The sequence below is a fragment of the Oryx dammah genome, unplaced genomic scaffold (assembly GCF_014754425.2).
Source record: "Oryx dammah isolate SB20612 unplaced genomic scaffold, SCBI_Odam_1.1 HiC_scaffold_29, whole genome shotgun sequence".
In the NCBI taxonomy this organism is placed as follows: Eukaryota; Metazoa; Chordata; class Mammalia; order Artiodactyla; family Bovidae; genus Oryx; species Oryx dammah.
The window spans coordinates 52,002,356-52,026,073 of NW_024070213.1; positions in this window are offsets into that span (position 1 = coordinate 52,002,356).

Sequence of the window (23,718 nt, forward strand, 5' to 3'; positions counted from 1 at the left end):
ATTAGATCTGGTAGATAAGAGTGCCTGAAGAACTATGGATGGCAGTTCATAACATTTTACAGGAAGCAGTGACCAAAACCATCCCAAAGAAAAAGAAATATAAGAAGGCAAAATGGTTGTCTGAAGAGGCTTTATAAATAGCTGAGGAAAGAAGAGAAGAAAAAGGCAAGGGAGAAAGGGAAAGATATATGTAACTGAATGCAAAGTTCAAGAGAATAGCAAGGAGAGGCAAGAAGGCATTCTTAAATGAACAATGCAAAGAAATAGGGAAAAACAATAGAATGAAAAAAAGTAGAGATTTCTTCAAGAAAATTGGAGATATCAAGAAAACATTTCATGCAAGGATGAACATGATTAAGGACAGAAATGGTAAGGACCTAACAGAAGCAGAAGAGATTAAGAGATGGCGAGAAAATATAGAAAAACTATACAAAAAAAGGTGAACAACAACAATCCTTTTTCATAAAACTCCATATTGGTCCCCCACTCCTTTATTCATTCTTGAAAATGGAAAGGTGTTTTCAAACAGAGTATATGGTTTGTCTTGGGCTTATGCTCTGTCATCTAATGGAAAAAACTCCTTTTCATCTATATAGTGTGTGGGTGTGAGAGAGAAGGTGAAACTGTAGCAAGATAAAGTCAGTGAGCTTCATTCCTGTCCAATCCCTAGGTTCTATCACAATTTCACATAACACATCTCTTCCCCTATACTCATCACCTTGCTTTTGATATTCTGAACTCATGATATTTATCTAAATCTCAATGTCCATCATCTGTTGTTATTAGAGTTCTTTATTTCAGCATCTGCTTCCTCTGCACACACATACACACACATACCACATGCAGACTTTTCATTTTACCAGGACCTGTGTGTTGAATAGGAGAAGAGTATCAACCTATTGGAATTGCACCAGAGGTGAGGAACATGGGAGAAAGGTCTGAAGCTTAAAGGTTTTGGCACTAAATCAAAAACCTAGGATCAGTGAGGAGCCTAGGTTTTTTTTCCCCCAATCATCTTAGGAAATCACTAAGAGAAAGGGAACGGCAATACTTTAGGATAATTCCCAAATTTTTCGAATGTGGATGATTCAGATGGAGATAGTTAAGGTAGTATTTACTGAAGGAGGGGCAGATTTGGCTGGAAAGAGGATGACCTGGGTTACATACATGGCAGTACTCTTATATCCAGGTAAAAATTTCTAGTAGGAAGATGTTTGTATTCTCTAGAGCTATGGATAAGTGTATAGATTTTAGAATCACCAGTATAAGGGTAATAACAGAAACCAGAGTCATGAGTAGGGCCAACATCAACAGACTAAGAGAGAAGGCCCAGGAATAATCCTTAAAGAAAAACTACTAAAGGGTCAAGTAGAGAAGGAGGAACAGGGAAAATGGACAAAAGACATTGCTGCTGCTGCTGCTGCTGCTGCTGCTGCTGCTGCTGCTGCTGTCGCTTCAGTCGTGTCCAACTCTGTGTGACCCCACAGACAGCAGCAAACCAGGCTGCCCTGTCCCTGGGATTCTCCAGGCAACACAGGAGTGGGTTGCCATTTCCTTCTCCAATGCATGAAAGTGAAAAGTGAAAGTGAAGTCACTCAGTCATGTCTGACTCTCAGCGACCCTATGGACTGCAGCCCACCAGGATCCTCTGTCCATGGGACTCTCCAGGCAAGAGTACTGGACTGGGGTGCTATTGCCTTCTCCGAAGACATTGCTAAAGAGATATAAAAACTATCAGAAGCATATAATCATGGGAGTCAAATGAAGAGACTATTTCAAGGAAAAGGAATAGCCCATAGAGACAAATGTCCTTTCAGAGGGTAAGTCAAGTAAGTATTTAAATCAACCCTCTTGATTCTGGAATTACATTGACTACCAGCCTAGATTCTCAATGTTATTCTGAGTTGTTTCTAAATCCTTTAATTTATATGTATCTTTGCGGGAAATCAAGAAATTCTGCAGTAGAAGCTCTTCTCCAGCTGACTTTCAAAACAGAAGTCTACACTACAACTGGGTTTTTTGTTTTGGTTTGTTTTTAGTATTCTTGCAATCCTTCTTTTTTGGTCAAGGACCATTTGGTTGCAAATAATAGTATCCTATTCAAATTGGGGTAAGCCAAAAGTGGAATGTTTTTAAAATAATACAAGTGCAATTCATAGAACCCAAAGTCAGGAAGTCTAGTGAGGCCTCATGGGAAACTGGAATGAGGAACTGGAAAGTTGTCAGGGACCAAGATAGCTACTTTCTGTGTCTATCTCTCTCCAGACTCTGTGGTCTCCAGTCTCTGCTTTTCTTTGTTCATCTTCTTAATTCATTCCTGTTCAGTCTAGAGCTCTATTTGTGAACAGGAAAGAGGATGGCCCCCAAGGCAGTTCTTCCTGTCCTCTCTCTTTCAGCATCATCTGAGCCTGCATAGCACTCCCAGATCTCTATTCCAATTTTCTAGGACAAAGAAACCGACTGGCCCAGTTTGGGCCATGTGTCCATTCTTAGTCCAATCAGCTATGAGTGGGGGTAAATGCTGTGCTCCTTCTCCATTCTGAGAATGGAGAGTGTAGGAGAGCCCGCTCTGAGGAGGAACAGGCAGGTAAATTAACTGAATTGTTGCATCATCCTCATGTTACCCAGTTCCTTTTTCTGCTCAACTTACTGTCTTCACCTTTCATCTTATTACGTTTTGATTTCAGAATGTTCTCTTCTCATGATTCTCTGCTTTTATCTTTAAAAAGCCAGTGTTTATTTGCATCTTATTAAAAATTATTCTGGTTACCATTAAAAAAATTTTTGAAGAAAATGATCTTTATCTTCCAATCCTCAAAGCATGTTCCCTTTTCTCTATGATAAATTTTCATAGGCCTGGAGGATTTCTCTTTTATACAGTACAGTTTCATACTCTTCAGGAGTTTCTCTTTTCTTCACCTGAAAAGAGGACAAATCTACAGCCAGTGTTTGCTAACAGAGGACATGTGTTTTGCACTTGTGTCTATTCATGAAGGTTTGGAAGAGAACCCCTTATCAAAATATTACGGGAGGGAGCATGAATTGATGTGAACAAGTTCTTGCCCAAACATCATTGTCTACTGGGCCTTCTTCTGGTGTTTGAGAGATGAATTTATCCACCCTAGTGCCTTCTCCACTTATTCCCTAAACTAGTGAAAGGCATAAACATTTATACTCCCCAACATGCACAGTTCCAGATCAGAATCCTTAAGTTATTTTTATCTTTAATTTGTCAGAGCTTCATATAGTATACAGTAGATATTCAGTAAAGGTTTTAATTTGACTCTGTCTAAAATGCCAATTTGACCATGTCATCTACCTGCCTGCTGACTATACTTTAACATGTCCCTGAATGCAGAGAAAATTCAAGTTTCTTAGTTTGGAAGTCCAAGACCTTAATAAATTGGCCCCTGCTTCTCCCACTCTTAGGACAGAAGCTTTAACTATATCCTCATAGACACCTGATGCGTCATGCCAATCTACCTGCAGTTCCACTGTATACGTGTACTCTCACACTACCTTGTCTGCATGACCTGTGTCATTCCCTCTCCCTCAAATCATTTCCCCCTCCTCCTCTGTCTGCATGATAAAATCTCACCTAGCCTGGTAGCCACAGGTCCATCAAAATCTCCAGCGTCAGATTCCCATGCTCTCTTCCCCCAAGCACCTGTATCTATGCCTCTATTAATGCACCTAATGCATCTTGGTGGAATCCTTTTTTTATTTTTCACTTGTCTGTTTTCTACTAGACTGGGAGCTCTGTGGAGACAGGGACCATGTATTTTTCATCTTTGTAAAGAATCCGCCTGCAGTGCAGGAGACCCAGGTTCAATCCCTAGGTCAGGAAGCTCCACTGGAGAAGGAAACCACAACCCACTCCAGTATTTTTGACTGGGGAATCTCATGGACAGAGGGATCTGGTGGGTTACAGTCTATGGGGTAAAACAGGTGGACATGACTGAGTGACTGAACAACAACAAATCTAGCTTCTACTAGGAACCCAGTTAAGAATTCCATAAATGCCTGATGAACAAATCTATTAGTGTCTAGATCTTAAGCTTGATGATATAAAGACAAATGTACTTAATTAGTAAAAGAACTAAGTCATTATTTAAATATTAATTAATCTACTAGCTAACTGTTCAGTATAACATGATCAACTAATTTTCAGGAAGCCTGAGGAGTTAAACAGCCTCTTAATCCTAACTCACAATAATACATCTGGATCCATGAATACCAGTCAGCTATAAATTATGTGCTCGGAGACAGAGAGGTAATTAAATGTGTGTGTACTGGCAAAGCTTTTCAGCCTTCTCTTTGTCACATGCAACAAGAGAAAAACGGATTTTTCCAGTAGCCCGTGAGGGAAATACTAATAAATACCCTCTTCTTTTGTATAACATTTTAAAGTTTACAAGGTGCTTTCATATCCCATGTAATTCTTAACACAATTTTGTGAGTCAGAGTATCATAAACCTACTTTACAGATACTTTTAAGGCTCAAGAAGTAAAATGATCACCAATTTTAGTGATCTAAGTACATTTTTTTAACAATCTAAGTACATGTTTTACCAGTCTGAGTACATTTGTCTTTATATCATCACACTTAATATCTAGACACTAATAGATCTGTTCATCAAGTATTTATGGAATGCCAAAAGGTCATGAAAGTAATATTCAAGCTCAAACTTCAACTTCTGTGTTTAAATCAGGTGCTCATTTCACTTTATCAGTTAGCAAAGAAACCCATGAAACAAATACATTCAAGTACTTGGTTCCTGGACAACAACATTATTGATAACAATTTATTTGGTTTACACTATATGTGCTATTCAGAGGGTTTCACATCCTTTCATTTGTTTCATAAAACAGCCCTGAAAGTAGGTGGGACAAATGCCCTTATGCTTGTTTAGCTGACAAGAAGTCTAAAGTCCAAGGAGTCTAGGTGACTTTCCTTGCTTTGTTTTTTTTTTTTTTTTTTCAAAATTAATGAGAGACCTGCTTCCTGATTCTGTGCTCCAGCCATTTCCCTTGTTAACCAGTAGCTTAACAGCAATTAAAAGCCTCAACAGTTATCAGAGAGATAACCCACTCTTGAGAAATCAGGAAAGATAAATAGATACAATTAGCTCATGTCTAGACAGCTCTAGACTTGTCTCAATGGCATTAACACCCTATGATGCTGTCCCTTTTGTCCTTATTCCTCAGGGGAATATCCAAAACAGACCTGTCATACTCCATATGATGCTTAATCCACAGCACCTTAATGTTGAGTATAAGATGCATTTCTACTTGAATAGGAAGTCCTATACGATCATGGCATCTGGTCCCATCACTTCATAGTAAATAGATGGGGAAACAATGGAAACAGTGAGAGACTGTCTTTTCTTGGGCTCCAAAATCACTGCAGATGGTGACTGCAGCCATGAAATTAAAAGACACTTGCTCCTTGAAAGAAAAGCCATGACAAACCTAGACAGCATATTAAAAAGCAGAGACATTACTTTGCCAACAAAGGTCCGCATAGTCAAAGTTATGCTTTTTCCAGTAGTCATGTATGGATGTGAGAGTTGGACCATAGAGGGGGCTGAGTGCCAAAGAATTGATGCTTTTGAACTGTGGTGTTGGAGAAGACTCTTGAGAGTTCCTTGGACTGCTAGGAGATCAAACCAGTCAATCCTAAAGGAAATCAGTCCTGAATATTCACTGGAAAGACTGATGCTGAAAGTGAAGCTCCAATACTTTGGCCAGCTGATGCAAAGAGCCAACTCATTAGAAAAGACCCTGATGCTGGGATAGATTGAAGGCAGGAGGAGAAGGGGATTATAGAGGACAAGATGGTTGGATGGCATCATCGACTCAACGGACATGAGTTTGAGCAAGCTCCAGGAGATGGTGAAGGACAAGGAAACCTGGCATTCTATAGTCCACGGGGTGGCAAAGAGTCAGACACGACTGAGTAACTGAACAACAACAGGAAGAATTCAAACATTTATCTTTTCAGTTCAGTCACTCAGTCGTGTCTGACTCTTTGTGACCCCATGAACCGCAGTACGCCAGGCCTCCTTGTTCATCACCAACTCCCGGAGTCCACCCAAACCCATGTCCATTGAGTCGGTGATGCCATCCAACCATCTCATCCTCTGTTGTCCCTTCTCCTCCTGCCCTCAATCTTTCCCAGCATCAGGGTCTTTTCCAATGCTTCTCTACTTATGCACACAGACAACAAATAAATACACATATTACTTTGCATAATCATCCCATGTACACAGAAACTTTATATTTAGACACACACACACACATACACACACACACAGCTTTTTATTGTACTTCCTTTCCCTAACAGGAAGGCATATATGGACACTTAAGGCACATCCATATCCCTCTGGACGTCTCTCCTGTTCATTCCCTATCCCACACCCCTTCAACTGAATACACACATACACTTTTACTCACACATAAATGCCAAGTTTCACAACGATCAAGAGTCCTGTCAACTGTAAGGTCCTGTATGTGCATAGTGAATTCTCTGAACTTCACTCTAGGGGCTGAGACTGCTCCTCAGGCAAGGCAGAAGGGAGGACTTTAGACCTTGCAGTAGGGAGACCAGGGCAGCAAGTCGGAATGGAAGATGGGGAGACTCTCCTATTAATAAAGTCAGAGGCCAGAAAACAGTCCAATCAAGGGCACCCATTCACAAGTATCTCCCTGACTCAGATATCACCATACTTCAGAAAATGTCCCTGGCAAGCTTAGTTTGGACATCTTTAGGGTTCTCCTTCACCTGAGAAAAAGTCTACCTGGAGTAGAAACTACTGAACATTGGAAGCAGACTTCAATTTAAAGCTCAGATCTACCTCTTAAACCCTATGGGCTTCAGCTTCCTCACATGTAAAAATGAGATGATAATACCACTGAGTGTTGCAGTGAAAATTAAAGTGTGACAACATAGATAAAGTACTTACCACAAAGACTTACCATAAAGTCTCTGACACACAGTAGGTCTCAATTAATAATAGAGTGAGTGTACACTCAAACATATGAGATGTTACACAAAGCCAAGTTGTCTAAGAGAATAATTTATGGGTGCTTTCACCCATATATGGCATTTCGACTGTACTCCTCATTACAGCGTATTTTTAAATGGCAGGAAAAAAACAAAATTGGATTCTTAGTACAAAATTAGTCAACGATTTCAGAATTCTTTGCATGAGGCTTTGATTTTCAAATAGCTAGGGAAAAAAGAGAGATTGAACTTATCCATTTAAGTTTTGAAAAAATAATCCCAGATTTCCCAGCAAATATAACAAATGGGATCCAAGAATCTGGAGACACAGGTGCTTAGAAACCTGAAGTTAGGGGAGAGCAGAAAGAGTATTCACAAGGCAAACTGTGGTAACAAACAGCCAGTGTATGTCCTATATTGCCCACAGAAATATAAGAAAAGGATGTTTCAAAGATCAATTGATATTAGTAACTTGAATGGTCTACACATCATATCACCAGGCAATGAGGTCCTTATGAGAGAGTAAAATAAATTAGACTTGGAGTCAGAATGTTTGGAAAACTTATGTAAGCCTAAGTTTCCCCATCTACAAAATGTAAAATGGGGTTGCTATTTGTTTTCACCTAGTGGGCTTCCCTGGTGGCTCAGATGGTAAAGAATCTGCCTGATTCAGGATGGAACCCTGGTTCCATCTCTGGGTTGGGAAGAGCCCCCTGGAGAAGAGAATGCTAACCCACTTCAGTATTCTTACCTGGAGAATTCCAAGGACAGAGGAGCCTGGCGGGCTATAGTCCATGGGGTAGCAAAGAATTAGACATGACTGAGCAACTAACACACATACAATGTCTTATTATAAGGATTAAATGAGATATGGCACATATTGTGCTTAGAACAAGGCTTATAACACTAGTAGTGACAGCTACTATTTTTACCCAACTCATGGGTTTAAAGGTGAAATAAATACATTATAAAATAATAGTTTTAGTTTTACAAAGCACATTTAATATCAGCCAGCTCCTAACTCTTAAATTCACTTTCATCCAAAGTGGACCTCTATAATTTTTTTTTTTAGTTTTTACATCTGAAAAAGTAGAATGTGGGTATGTTCTTCCTTTTTGCTCTCTACCCCTCTCCTTTCATAATCACCCAGCTCTACTGTGCTTCATTAAAGAGAACCATTCCCACCCCTGCTCCACAAAATATCCAAAGGAAACATGAGTTTACCCAGAAACCGCTCACCAGTGATATTTGTAAAACATTTTTGCTCATCTGTTCAGCTTCTTGGCCAAACATGGCCATCCTACATAGCTGTACTAAAGCATGAAATAAACCTTTCCATAAAACATTTAATAAAGCTGTAAAAGTTAAATAGCTCATAATAAGCAACCATATAAAAGCATGTAGCCCAGCTCTCCATCATTAATTTTCCTTAAGACTTGGAGAAAAACTCAGGACAGTCTTTCAAACTGCCCAGCTTACAGTGTGGAATTGAATCAAGGGTATTGTTCCCAGGATTCTCTGTACTTTGAAGCCAAAGGGATTTCACAATTGTTTCACTAAATCGAATCTAAGATGATCAGATTCTGCTCACCGATATAAAATTAATTTGCAGAGACTTCACTGAATCCCTTGGGATTCCTGCATTAGGTTGGAAAAGAGAGTGGAATTTTTTTTTTGCCTATTTCTCTAAGTGTGATGTTAAGCAAGAAATGGGTATTGTTTTTGGCTGCCCAGCATCCAGTTCTCCTTCCTAACAGTGTCCTCTTTCCTTTCACGAAGATTCCATTATATGGATAACTGGAGATTTGGGGTGTCCCAAAAACACAGGTGCCACCTTGCCTTAGACAAGGATGAAGCATGTGACCAAGCTAATCAGATCTTGCCTCCCGGGATCTACTACTGTGAAACGGATCAGAATGATAGCAACAGGACGCAGACAGCAAATAAACAGCTGGTGCTCACTGGTCGTCTCACTAAACAGTGGCATGATGAATCCTTTCAATGATTCTTACAACTCAATCCCACAGACTTGTTCAGATTCCTCTGCTCCTCAGAATCCAATATCCCAGACTTCTCTCTGATTCTGTAACTTGTGTCCTTCTGTATCCCTCTAATAAATTCCTTTTCTTCTCGTAGACAAAGTTGTCTACGGTTGTTTATTACTGTTTATGCCAAAGGATCCTAATTGCCGCAGAGTATCAAATAATTGTTTTCTCTGATTCCTATTTATTTTCAAGAAAAGAAACAGACATGGTGCAAAAAAACACCACCAAAAGTAAGAATTATGTAATGATAATTTGCCTACCTCACCATTCTCCCCATCCAAAAAACGACAACGGCTAAGGTTTGTTTATCACAAATTGTACTAAAAGAGACTAAATCAAATGGCTGTCAACAATTACAGAAAGTATTTGACAAAAGGAAAAGCATACAGTTTATACTGAACAGTTTAACTGAGGAGGTATCGACAAGAAATTTCTATTACATACAAAATTATGTTAAATCCCCTAACAGCTGAGAACTTCATATAAATATTTGCCTAATGGCTTGAAAGGCACTGAGAAGAAATGAAACCCCTGTGGGTTGAAACCTTATAGATTACAGTTGGTGGCTCCAAACTGTTTGAGGTTAAGAGGATTTATGATTTATAAAAGGCCAGCATTGTTAGCCCTTGCATAAAACAGCTACATCTCACAGGCTCATTTTTACCAGGAGCAGCTCCCTGGAGCCAAAATGATATACAAAATGCAGTGCCAGCTTCTATACTTTGTTCAAATCCCCTCGCCTTTCAGGCCAAGATATCTTAAGTGAAAAAAAAAATCAGAAGCTTGGGAAGTAAACTGGTATTTAATACAATTCCATCAGCTCTTTTTTTCTCCCCCTGACGTCTTACTCACTGAAGAAATCTTCATTAAGGAGAAGGCGGGGAATTGGTCTGCATGCATATGTGATGTATTAAATATCTGACAGACCATTTGCTCGCTGACCTTGCTAGGGAGCCAGGATGCAGAACAAGCCTGTAACGAGGCTTGAAGGTGGCCTGAAGCCCTCACCTCCGAATAATGGCTGCTGTCTTTTTAAAACTGTCGGAGGTTCACATGGTAGATTTCCTTCCAGTTTCCAGTGGTATGAGAGACACCGCCAGTATAAATCTTGTTGTCACAAAAGAACAAGTTATAGTATATATTCAACCACACACACACACACAAAAACTTTCAAATAACATTAACTTAAACCCACAAAACCGAGGAGAGTCAGAAGCAAAGCTGAACCTCTGTCCTTAAGTCACCCCACTGTGTTTAGATCTTGAAGAATGCCCAGCTCATCAGAGGGGATCACCAGGGCTGTGGCTGCACAATACTAAGACAGTAAGTCAAACTTGTTAAAGAAGAGGAAAAAGAAAAGAAGAGGAAAGGAAAGAATCTTGTAGCTCAAGTCTGGTTGACAAAGAAAATATAAACCAGTCTCTTTTGTAAATTTTCATCTCAGTATGTGGACCTAAACACTCTCCAACCCCCACACAGCACCAAATGCTCAAAGAAAGGGAAGATGAAGCTTGATGCAATTTGGAGATTTCATTTCTACCAAGCAAAGGTCTTTATAAAAGTGTTACTATTATTTGATTGAGCAATGTATTGATATCTCCTTTCTTGACTCATTCATGAATGAAATATAGTTTTCCAAAGTCACATGACCTAAACCCTTTGGAGGCCTGTGTCTCTTTCTAAATCCATTCTGAAGAACTACAATCATCATCCACTTTAAGATAGAAATGCTGTATCTGAGGCAGATATATCTTAATCTTAGTTCAAGATTAAGCTCAGGTTAAGGACCTGAGCTTTAAAGCCAAAAGACCTTCGTTTCAAACCCAACACAGCAGTCACCTGTATCAGCTGAGTGACATGGGACATAGAGCACACCTCTCTGAGTGATGAATATTACAGGGTTGCCAAGAGGATTAAACAAGAGATTTGTGAAGCTCTTAGCACTGTGCCAGGGCAGAGTAAACCTTCCATAAAAGGCACCAACTACATCTACGGGCATCAGAATTTCTAAAGAGGAAAAATAAGACAGGACCTCTTTAAGGTCAGGATTGGGGGATGCTGAAAGTTTCTAAATGCAAAAAGAGTTTGCTTTCATTACATGGAAAGTAACTTTCACACAAGGAAAAGGCTGCAAAAGTGAATCATTCATTTCACAAATATGCCAGCTATGTGCCAGGCAATAGGGAATTTGAAGACAAGTAAGATAGAAATGGCTTCCCTGGTGGCTCAGAGTTAAAGAATCTGCAAGATATGCAAGAGATGCTGGTTTGATCCCTGGGTCTGGAAGATCTCCTGGAGAAGGAAATTGCAACCCACTCCAGTATTCTTGCCTGGGAAAATCCCATGGACAGAGGAGTCTGGCGGGCTACAGTCCACAGGGTCACAAAGGTGAGACATGACTGAGCAACTAAACACACACACACACAAGATAGAAATGGTCCCCGCCCTCTAAAAGCTACCAGTCTAGAGGGCATGCAGACAAAGAAACGGGTAGTTAGGGTGTGCTCAGGGTCCCATCTCTCACACACAGCCCCCTGGCATTTCCCTAACTCCCACCACCCCAGAAACCACACCAGGCCCTCAGGCTCACCTCCCACTTCCTGCCAATCCATGAAGAGGATTTGACATCTTTACCCCAAGCCTTCCTGGGCCACAAGAGCTTCAGAAGATGAGCAGTTTCCAACCAATGACTGAGCCTTAGAACTTCACCTGTCCTAGGCTGCTACTGTAAACAGAATTATATCCCTGCAAAATTCATATGTTGAAGTCCTAACCCCCAGTACCTCAGCATGTGACTGAACTTGAAGACAGGGCCTGTACAGATGCAATTAAGTTACAATGAGGTACCTACCATTTCAAGTGAAAAGTAAAGTGTTAGTTGCTTAGCGGTGTCCAACTCTATGACCCCATGGACTGCAGCCTGCCAGGCTCCTCTGTCCATGGAATTCTCCAGGCAAGAATTTCAAGGTTTTCATTCCCCTCTCCAGGACCCAGGGATCAAACCTGGTGGGTCTCCTGCATTGCAAGTGGATTCTTTACCGTCTGAGCCACCACAGAAACTCAACAATTTTAAAGTAGGCCATAATTCAAGATTAAAGGCGGAAAAGGGAGCAGCAGAGGATGAGGTGGTTAGATAGCATCACTGACTCAATGGACATGAGTTTGAGCAAACTCCAGGAGATGGTGAAGGAGAGGGAAGCCTGGCATCCTGCAGTCCACACGGTCGCAAAGAGTCAGACACAACTCAGCAACTGAACAGCAACAATTCAAACTGACTTGGGTGCTTCTAAGAAGAAGAAATGTGGAGACAAAAAAAATGAAACATCAAGGATGTGTGCACAAAAGGCCACAGTGAAAAGGCGACCATCTTCAAGTTGAGGAGAGGGGGCTCAGGAGAAACCAAACCTGGCAACATCTTGATATTGAACTTCTAGCATCCAGAATAGTGAGAAAATAAATGTCTGTTGTTTAAGCCACCCAGGCAGTGCTACTTTGTTGTGGAAGCCCTAGCAAACTCATGCTGTTGCTTTCCTACATGAAGCAGGGGACTAGTTGTTCAGGCGCTAAGTTGTGTCTGACTCTCTGCGACCCCATGGATTGCAGCACACCAGGCTTTCCTTGTGCCTCACCAACGCCCAGAGCCTGCTCAAACTCATGAGAAGTAGAGGATACAGTAGAGAAATAGGAACCTTTGTGCCAGAGAGGGGACAGAAGTGTGTTGAGTAAATGACAGACAATATTGAGGCTAATTTCAGAAGCATGTGATGCCCAGTGAAATGAGCCATCTCTCTAAAAAGTTTTGCTTAACAAGGACACTGCCCAACATCACTTTCACCCATTCAAGCACTTCTCACACATAACTATCAACAATTTTTCCAATGGGATATTTTCCTACTCTAGTGAGCCCAGCCAGATGTCTGCAACAGAAAGGTGTCAAGCATATAATAATGTATTTTATTGAGCACACTCTATAGGACAGCCATTGTTTTAAGCACTTAACTTGTTCTAACGAATTTAATATTCACTATCACCTATGCACCATTCCCTAGGGTTTCAATAATAAATTACCATAAACTGGGTGACTTAAAGCGACAGTAATTAATTCTTTCACAGTTCTGAAGTCCAGAGGCTAGATTACAAGCTGAAAAACCCCAAATTAATGTGTCAATAGAGGGGCTTCCCTGGTGGCTCAGGTGTAAAGACTCTGCCTGCCAATGCAGGACATGTAGATTCAATTTCTGGGAGAGGAAGATCCCCTGGAGAAGGAAACAGCACCCACTCCAGTATTCTTGCCTGGGAAATCCCATGGACAGAGGAGCCTGGTGGGCTACAATCCATGGGGTCACAAAAGAATCAGACAGTCAGACAGAGTCACAAAAGATCAACATCTGAGTCATGCGCCTTCTGAAATCTGTAAAGGATAATCCTTCCTTGCCTCTTCCAGCATCTCATGGTGGCTGGCAATTCCTGGTGTACTTGGCTTGCAGCTGTATCACTCTAGTCTCTTCTTCTATTGTCACATGGTACCCTCTCCGCCTCCCCACGCCCACACCCCGTGTGTTTGTTTTCTTGTAAGGACACCAGTCATGGGACTAAAGCTCACACGATTCCCTTAATTTAACCAATTTCCTGGTGGCTCAGACAGTAAAGAATCTGCCTGCCAATGCAGGAGACCCTGGTTCAATCCCTGAGTCAGGAAGATTCCCTAGAGAAGAAAATAGCTACCCACTCCAGAATTCTTGCCTAGAGAATCCCCTGGACAGAGGAGCCTGGTGGGCTACAGCCCATGGGGTCCCAAAGAGTTAGACATGACTGAGTGACTAACACTTTTACTTTTCACTAATTTAATCAGGCACATCTGCAAAAAACCCTATTTCCAAACAAGGTTACATTCTTAGGTTCTGGCTGGACATGAATTTGGGAGCACACGAAGCAAGCCAGCTTGTTACTGTATCAGCTTTAGAGATGAGAAGATATGGACACAGAGATGGAATCCCTTTTCAAGTTCGCCCGGACAATCGACAGCAAAGCCAAGATCCAGCTCCAAAGCCCATGCTCTGAACTTCTACACTTAACTGTCTATCAAAAAATATTTCCCAGATGAATGAATAAAATAATCAAATATGGCAGAATGCCAGCATGTTCAGTGATGGTACCCCAATTTCCTTCCTCCTCATTCCCTTCTGAGCCCACTGCACCAGCCTCACAAGTACTATCCCTGTACCACTTCTATTTTCTCAAGACCATATGACTATTAGCATGTCTTTTCAACACAGAGATCTGATCATCTTACTACCGTTCTTAAAAATTTAAAGTCCTAACTTAGCATAGCAGCCAACAGCCTTTACCTTTTGGACTGAAAGCTCTATACAGACAGGGACTGTGTGCATTTTCCCTCCCCACTGTGTCCTTAACAACACAGGTCCTTAGTACCTATTAGGCCCTCAGAAGTCATTGTTAAGTGAATGGGGAAATGAATGAATGAATGAATGAATGAATGATCTGAGGCAACCTACATTTTTCAATCTCAGTTTCTGATGCAACTGAGTGCCTTTGCTGATGCTGTGTCCTATACCAGGTGTATCTGTAATCACTGTTTAGGACCCAGCTCAAACCTCCCTTCCCCATTAGGTACATTCAGACAACACACACACACACACCACATAAATTGCATCCACTCACAACTTTGTAACATCACCAACTTTCTTCCCAAGTTCACTCTTGAGAGATCCTTAGGGCAGGGGTTGTGTCTTCTTTGTTTTTTTATCATCAAGGATTATCAGAGAGTGGACACTCGACAAATGTTTGCCAGATAAATGACTGAATGAACAGTCTAATGTCCATGTGTACATAAACACAGCCTTATTTCTATTTTGACTAGGGCTTGACTGTGCATATACAGAATCCAATTCTCAAATAATGAGGCAACTTCTTGGCTTTCCAAACTACCCAAGTGCAGATGTCACACAGCTAAGAGAAGGCTGAAGCTGAAGACTTGGTTCAAAAACAGACATCCTAGAGATAAACTGACTCCAATGAACTGGAGGCCCTGGCCCCTCCCTGAATTCCTCTGTGTCTATGTGATGGGTAAGTGAGGTGAAGAGATGAAGAAACTGACAGCCCTGAGGACTGCTTTTTTACATAACTGAAGTAACTTTATAGCTTTGTTGCTTTTTGATCACATCTGGAGTCCATTTCAAAGTTATAAGCCCACTTACTTCCCACTTAACATAATTGTGGGGATAGTGTGGCATGGAGATGGTGAGCACCAATTTTGGAACTGGATAAAGCAAAATGCTCCGGTGACACCATCTGTAACATGCTTGTGAGCAGGTAGGAATATATGTAGGCACAAGTGTGCCTCTCTGGACCAGACATCCTCCTTTTTTCATCTATTTTGTAAATCTTCACAGCATGACTCTCTAAAGAGTTACTGACAGGTATGTACACATACACCCCATTTCCTCACCTCACATTCTCTCCAGAACCCCAGTGAGTCTCTGTCCCCTCAGACTGAGGTCACTTCCATCAAGTTCACCCCATCCTCTACGTGGTCACCTCCCTGTCCTTATTTGACATTTCAGCACTAGTCCACACATAGGGTGATGACTCTTCCTGTCCTGGCTTTGTCTGTGGACTTTTCACTCACCTACCTAACAGTTCTCTAGCCAGAGAGCTAATGTAACATAGAAGGAAGCATGGGACCCACAGAACCAGAGTGCCTGAGTTCAAATCCTTACTCCACTACCTTTTTGCTTCAAAACTTTGAGAATTTATACAGCCTCTTTCCTCATTTTTCTCTTCAAATGGGATAATGCCTCCTAGGATTTTTTTGAAGATTAAATAATTTGATGTATTTAAGGAATATATACCAGCTTTAAGAACATGATGGGTATCAATAATGATAGCAATTTTTACCAAAAATAGCAATAGGAATGCCTTCTCTTAGACATCATAGAGTCATGTTAAAGAGTCAAAGTTAATGTCCTTAAAATAGAACTCTGGTTCTCCTATTAAAATTCATTTCTACTCTGGTTTTCTCACACCCTTATTATATTGATGCATTTTATTTCCTTCATATAATTTAGTACTATATGAAATTTCTTTATTTATGTCTTCAATTGTTCATTGTCTGCACCACCTCCAGCTAAGAAGCTAGTATTTAAGCTTTAGCAGGGCAGGACCATGTATATCTTGTTCACTGTTCAATTCTACCAGTTCAAACAGTGACTCATATTAACATATAGATATTCAATACACAGCTACTGAATAAATGGATGGATGAATGAATGACTGAAAAATGGGTTTGGATTTGGTACCTATACCCAGCACTCACTAGTTATGGGACATTAGGAAAATATTTATCCAATGAGCCTTCGTTTGCTCACCTTATCCCATTAAATGGGATAGCAATGCTTCATTATATAGGGTTACTATGAACATTAAATGCACTTGACATGGATAGGAGTGTCTGGGCTAGATACAGTAAGGCTTCATATGTGGCAATGAAAAAATGAAAATAATCATTTCTGTGAACCACAGAACAGTCTTTAAGAGGAACTGGCACCTAAGGAGCACGAGTCGAGACACTGCAGAAAATAAAAAGTCTAGAATATATAGAATCACGGACTTTTACAAAGGAAGAAAACTCCAAGAAGTCTTTTCATCTATTTCAGCTAACATAACAGGCAAACACGTCTGGAGAACTAGCTGATCTGTCCAAGTTCACAGACATAAACACAGAACTAGAAACTGGATTCCCCAACTCCATGTCTATTAAGCACAGCACGTTGCTCTGCCTTTCTCCAACTACTTTGACTTGACAGTCTACATACAGGTACCTCATACATGAACTTCAGGTAGAATTGCTTTTCTTATAATGATACATTGTAACTCTTTGAAAAGTATTTCGGCAGCTGGCAGGATGTGAAGAAATGGACTAATGTGAACATATGCATACCCATTAAGTCTCTCTCCATCATTTCCTCATTATCTTTGGTCAGCTACCATAGGTTCAATGTTGTGCTTGGCGTAGAAGAAAACAAGTGGAAGGCACGTTTCCAACTCTCAAGGAGTTCTGAGCACAGACTAGAGAGGAAGGAGGAGGTTTGCTCACATTGGTCACTCAACAGACTCAGTTGGTTATGCGACAGATGGTGCCAGAGTCCAGAAATGCAGCTGGTGAATCAGAGTGAGGCTAGGCTACTGTAACAAGGAAGACTGAAAAAAAAATTCAGTGGTTTGAATAAAACTGAAGTGAATTCCTTTCTATTGTAACAATTCGAGGTAAGGTTTACGCTCTACTCCACTCGGTTGTCTGGAGACTCTGATTTCTTCCCTCATCTTCTGCTGTCCACCGTGGCTTTGGCATCCATCCTCTGCATGGTGGACACTGGGTCACAGTTTGCAGGAACAGGAAGCAGGAATAAAAGTGATATCCATCAAATGTGCCTGCATTCTCTTTGTAGAAACTTCATCATGTGGCCACATGTAACTACAAGGGAGGCTGGCCACATCTAACTACAAAGGAGGCTGGACAATGTAGACAGCTGGCCAGCCATGTGCCTGGCTATGATCCTATCACTGTGGAAAAGACATCAATGAGCCTGGAAAAACAGTGAGCCATCTTGGCCTCAGTGATAAAGCCTTCACAGTATCCCATGCGTGCTCACCATTTAAGGGGAGACAGAAAATAATCAAATCCTTACAAACTATGTATGAGTTATTTAATCTCTTGTGTCTTAGTTTCCTCACTTGTAAAATAATAATTGTTATTACCATCACATTATAGTAATTATTGATATTAGTGTATCATAGTTTCCTTTGTTACGAAGATTAATTATAAATGCTATGCAATAAGCACCTACTAAAAACAGCCAACACTACCTAGGGGTTTGGGAAAACATGCAATAGGAAGTCAGGCATTTAGCAAGCAGTAATCTAGGTAAGTTACCTAGTGTGGCTACTTAGGATTTTCTGGACAAAAGCACAAACATTTATTATACCAAGTAATTCAAGAGCATCTATGTTTATCTTTCAGTCTGTGAAAAAGCCCAACCTTAACTAAGTGTACCCAATATGCCAAAAGAGAATAAATGTCTAACTAATAAATCTCTGAGCTGCTGCCAGAGGAGTAGGTACAAATACTATTCGCACTCTACACATACATGTACATGGAAAAGACTGATACTGGAAAAAATTGAAGGCAAAAGGAGAAGAGGCTGGCAGCAGATGAGATGGTTAGATAGCATCACCAACTAAGTGGACAAGAACCTGAGCAAACTCCAGGAGATAGTGAAGGACAGGGAAGCCTGGAGTACTGCAGTCCATGGGGTCACAAAGAGTCGGACATGACCTAACCACTGAACAACAACATGTGTATGGGAAGCATTAAGGGAGAGCAGGTAGGAACCTCCATCTATACTCTAAGGTGAATATTCCTATTCCTTTGTGCCTCTTGTGTTTCAAAATCCACTAGTCTCAGTTCTGAATCTCCATTACACTATGCATTTGGTGTACTCATCATGGTCATTTTGGGGTCTCCCCTCAAACTCGGCACTAGGTGGGTTCCAGGACATTAAGGAGCATTCTGACACAGGGAAGTCCCTTTATTCACCAATCACAGTGGAGATCCGTTAGTCCTGACTTGTCTTTTCTCTGTTCAGATGGTCCCCTCAGGTCGTGGGATCCGGAGAGCTCGGTGTTTACTCTTGGCTTCCTCAGCCGCTGTCCCCTCTGGGATCAGGCCACTTCCTTGGAGCACTGCCAGGGAGTGATGGCGAGAAAGCGCCTACTTACAGAAACCACAAGCCTCTGCCCCTTCCTCCAGTCTGAGAACTGTTTTTCTTCTAGTCTGGGAGAATCTCACCCCTTACTATTTCCTCAGGGCCGTTCCCCCTCTGCTCAAACTTTCTATAAACTACAGCCTTGTAAAATTTCCTCAAGGGCACAGAATTTTGAAAACAAAAGCCAGGAAAAGGTCGTAGTTTGCATTCTTTTCTTCCCTGTCACACACCTGCTTGAGTCCTGGGAAGCAAGATTCTCCGCCTACCTTAACTGAGGGTCAGCAAAGGAGAAAACTCAGGAAGAGTACCTCGCTGCCACGGCACCTGTTGTTTCTATACAACCGAGAAGTGGAGCCACTGCCATCAGAATCTCTTCCAAAACTGCCTCTTTCAGAGATGACCGTTTCCCTCCCTACTCTCAGACACCACGATAAACGTGAAAGGCTGCAATGGCAGCAGGCCGAACACCCGAAAGAGACCAAGAACCATGCGCGCTCGTGGGACATCAGAAGGGCCAAGAAGCGTGTGTGCGCATGCGCCTGTATGCGTGCGTGGGTGTGTGTGGCGGTGCGTGTGCCTGTGTGTGAGCATGTGCGTGCACATGTGCGTGTGCATGTGTTCGTGTTTTAGTTTTGTTTTCATTACCAGCTGAACAAAGTGACGACTTGCCTAAATTGAGGTTTAAAATTCTGGAGTTTTCACGTTAAATCAACCAGTCTGGTATTTCTTTGGGGAGGAAAAAAAAAAAAAATGAACTATCAAAAAATACTGAAAATGTATTCCCACATGGCGACACGAGCTGAGTAATGTGGCACCCCTTCAGGTCGAGCATGCTCATATCCTCTAATTTCCCACAAACAGCGACACTCTTAACTCCCTCCCATCTAGATATGGAGCTGGATGCCGGGTACCGGTAGTAATTGTGATGTCATTTTCTATCTGTAGAGTTCGACAGAAAATAACTATGTATGGACACATGTTCCATGCAGATAAATTAGACATAGACAAGAAGTCACCTTTGCTTTAGGAAAAGTGGGAATGAGGACATTTTCTTGTGTAAGTGAAAACCATTCTTGCATGTTGAATATGCAAGTGAAGTGTGTCTGGATTTAACAGGACAAGTTATGAGTAAGATTGCCAGATAAAACATGGGACATGAGTTAAATCTGAATCTCAGATAAATAACAGATTTTTAAAAATGCATCCCAAATACTGCACGGGACATACTTAAACTAAAAAAAAAATCATAGTTTCTCTAAAATTTAAATGTAACTGGGCATCTGGGGTTCTGTTTGTTAAATTCAGCAACCATACTTAAGAGGCCATTAGAAAACAAATGTCTTCTCTCTCATTTCTTTTACCTGTTGTCCACCTTTTGCTGTGGTTGTATAGGAAAGGGGTAAAAAAGCCCTGAGAATCAGGAACTATTTGAGAGCATTTGGCAATGTGCTAGAGAAAAAGAACCTCCTTAAACTTGGACATGGACATTGAACAAGTGAAGATGAGGAGACTGAGGCTTCTTTTCAACAGTGAACTTAGCAGTAGAGGAAATAAGTTTTGCATGAACATATCAGAGACCATAAGAACATACGACACCATAACAAGATCAGCAGAAAGTAGAAAATTAAGGAAAAATATACATGGACAGAACAGAGACAATTCTTGAACACACCTAGTCAAGGGATTTTAGCTAATTCTTAGTGAGAAGTGATTATAAATTAATATATGCAATATAGTCTCCCTGGTCATATATGGTTATTTGTGTTTAGCATTATGTAAACTACATGTAGTTCCTGCTCCAAAGAACATGGCCATTCATTCTCCATTGAACTTTAAAGAATCACTTTACAGGGACTATCTTACACAGATTTCCGGGCTGGGTGGGACTAGGTTCTACCTGAATAATCCAGTAAAGAGGTGGGTTCTCAGATTAATATTTGGGAAACAGCTTCCCTAACAGAAGACTGTTTCAGGGCTTACAGTATGGAATGGAAATTTGAAACTAAGAATGGCAGAGACTTCCTTGATGGTCCAGTGGCTAAGACTCCATGCTCCTAATGTAGGGGGCCTAGGTTCGATCTCTCATCAGGGAACTAGATTCTATATACCACAACTAAGACCCAGCCCAGCCAAATAAATAAATAAATATTAAGATAAAAAGAATGGCAGCCTCCCTGACATCCTGTGACCTACCATTGAGTGAACAAAGAAGGACGTGTTAAATTTCTGCAACACAATGTAGTGAGACTCTGATAGATGCAGGTATGGATGAACCGTGGAGGGAATTCTGTCCAGGACTGAGGTATACCTGGAAGGCTTCCTTTAACAGGTTATGTCTGAGCTGAATCTTAAAGGATAAACTGATTGTGATCCAGAGAGGAAAGTAGGAAAGTGCATTCCAGGCAAGGAGGTCATTTTGAGCAAACCCAGAGGCCAGGAAAGCCCTGATGTTGCCTAGAAGGCAACTGACTAGCTGCCAAGCGCCAAGCAGGAAAAGTAAGAGATGAGACTGGAGAACAGGTCACCAGGGCCTTTTGTGGCTTTGCTCAGAAGCTCAGACTCTCAGATTCTCCTTTGTAATCACTAGCAAGCTACCAGAGCATTTTAAGTAGAAGTGATAAGAGTCTGATGTGAATTTTATGTCAACTGTAAAGAAAGAGCAGACAGAATAGCTGCATGGAGACCACTTACAAAATTATTGCAGAGGTCAAGATGAGGGTTGATCAGGGCTGGAGCCATAGCAGTGCGAGAGAAAGGGATGAAATGAATGGATTTAATACATAATTAGTAGATAAAACCAATAGGATGTGGCAGTTGATTGAGTGGGGGAATATGAGGAGCTTTGGATGAAATCAAGAAGCCAAGGATTACTTCCAGCTTGGGTGATTGGGTGATGCCAACTAAAATAGGGAATACCAGAGTGGGAAGAAGATGAATTTGGCCTTGGACGTGCCAAATTTTGGATGCCTGTGGAATATCCAGATGGAGATAATACAGGAAGTGGGGCTGTTTGTAAGACCTTCAAAGTCCCAGGCACTCTTATTTCTGGAAGCCCCATCCCACATCATAGCAAATATATTAAAATTTACCCACAGCCCACATTAAATCTAACTGTTGCAATAAAAATGTGAGAGGATTTTTATAATTCTGATTTTTGAGGTTATTTGCAACTCATTTAATTTTTGACTGGTTATGTTTTTTTAGTTGTTTACAAAAGTAGTAAATTTACTTTTGTAATGAAATTGACATGCTGCTTTATTTCAAATTGCATATTAACTTGCCTTTTTCAGTGTTGTTTTCATATTTGGGAGTTAATTATTCATTTATTTAGGTCTCATAGGAGTTATAGGCCCTTGAAAAGCCTGTAGGCTATAACACCATGCCAATCATTCCTGATATAAAACTACATTATGTGCAGACAGTTGAACATATAGGTCTCATGTTCAAAGAAGATACAGGTTATTGAGGCAAAAATCTGTAAGTTCTAGATAAAACCATAAAGTGAATTTAACTGGCCCAAGAGAGAAGAGAAATGGACTAAAGAAGGGAAGAACACCAACATATAAAAGAAGATCAGAAGAATGCAGATTTCACAGAGGAGATGGTGAAAAGAATGAAAATAAGGGAGAAAATGAAAGCAGAGAACCAAGGGGGCAAAGAATATTAAAGGGATCACAGTTGGATCATTGAAGTGGTACCAAGTGAAAAGGATTGGTCTACCCAATACAGCAGGGACTGAAAGTGTCTAAAAGATTGGGCTAGTGGTCTTACCTGCTGTAGGGAGGCCATCATAGATCATAGAGGGAATTTCTGTAAGGACAGGGAGTTGTAAAAACCAGGGGGTTGAAAGGGTTAAGGGATGAAAGACAGATGAGAAAGTAGAAGTAATAAATGTAGAAGTTTGGAGAAGATAGGATAAATGAAGTCCAGTAGTTGAAGTGAGATGTTGCTCAAATTGAGGTTGTTGGGTGTTTGTTTAGAATATAAAAGTTTTGAGTGTTGAAAATACTTATGAGCCAAGGAGAAATCTCCAAGACAGGGGGGATACTAAGAGAGAAAGGATGTAAGTTCTAGGTTCACAGAGAAAGGATGAAATTGGTGGAATAATGGCCTTGAAGAAAGGGGTGGAATGGAGCAGGAGCCCAGGACCAATGTCTCCCTTAATTAAAGAATGTCTTGTCTCCTGAGGACAATTGTTGGGAATTTAGCATAAACTCATTTGTGTCATTATTTCTCAATTGTTGAATATGTCCTGTCCCCCAACAGGACCATGAAGTCCAGAGAGGTTCTGATCTCTTAACCCAGCACTTTATGACACATACAGTGGAAAAGACCTCTTTTTAGGGTTAAAGGACCTTCAAGATCATGTAGAAAGTTCTCTTTCAATCATTTTTTAGAAGAAATTTCAAAGAATATGTTTATGTCTTCCAAAAATACAATAGTGAAAGAGATTCTTCTGTTTTCAGGGGTAAGAGTGTCTCTTTCTTTGTCATTCACATAATTAATAGAGGAAAGGGAAAGGAGAAAGAAGTGGAGGGTCCATAGCCTAAAAGAAATAGAATCTCCTTTTCTAATCAGTTACATATCAATCATCTGTGAGCTTATCCAAACTCTGTTTGACCCTATTTATTACATTCATTCTTTCAATAAACCTGTATGGGTTTGGCATTGGGGTTCCAGGTTTCTATGAGGAGTGACCAATTCCAAATGAGTACTATTCAATACATGATGCCGTTCTCTCTTATTTACCCTCAAATGCTTCCTTCCAACTTCAAAGAGTGTCTCACTGCCCAACCATTCTAGAATTTGATGAGCAATTCTCTGTTGACCCTTGCCCAAGCGTTTCCTCTCCACCACAGAGCAGATACAAATACAGTTCACT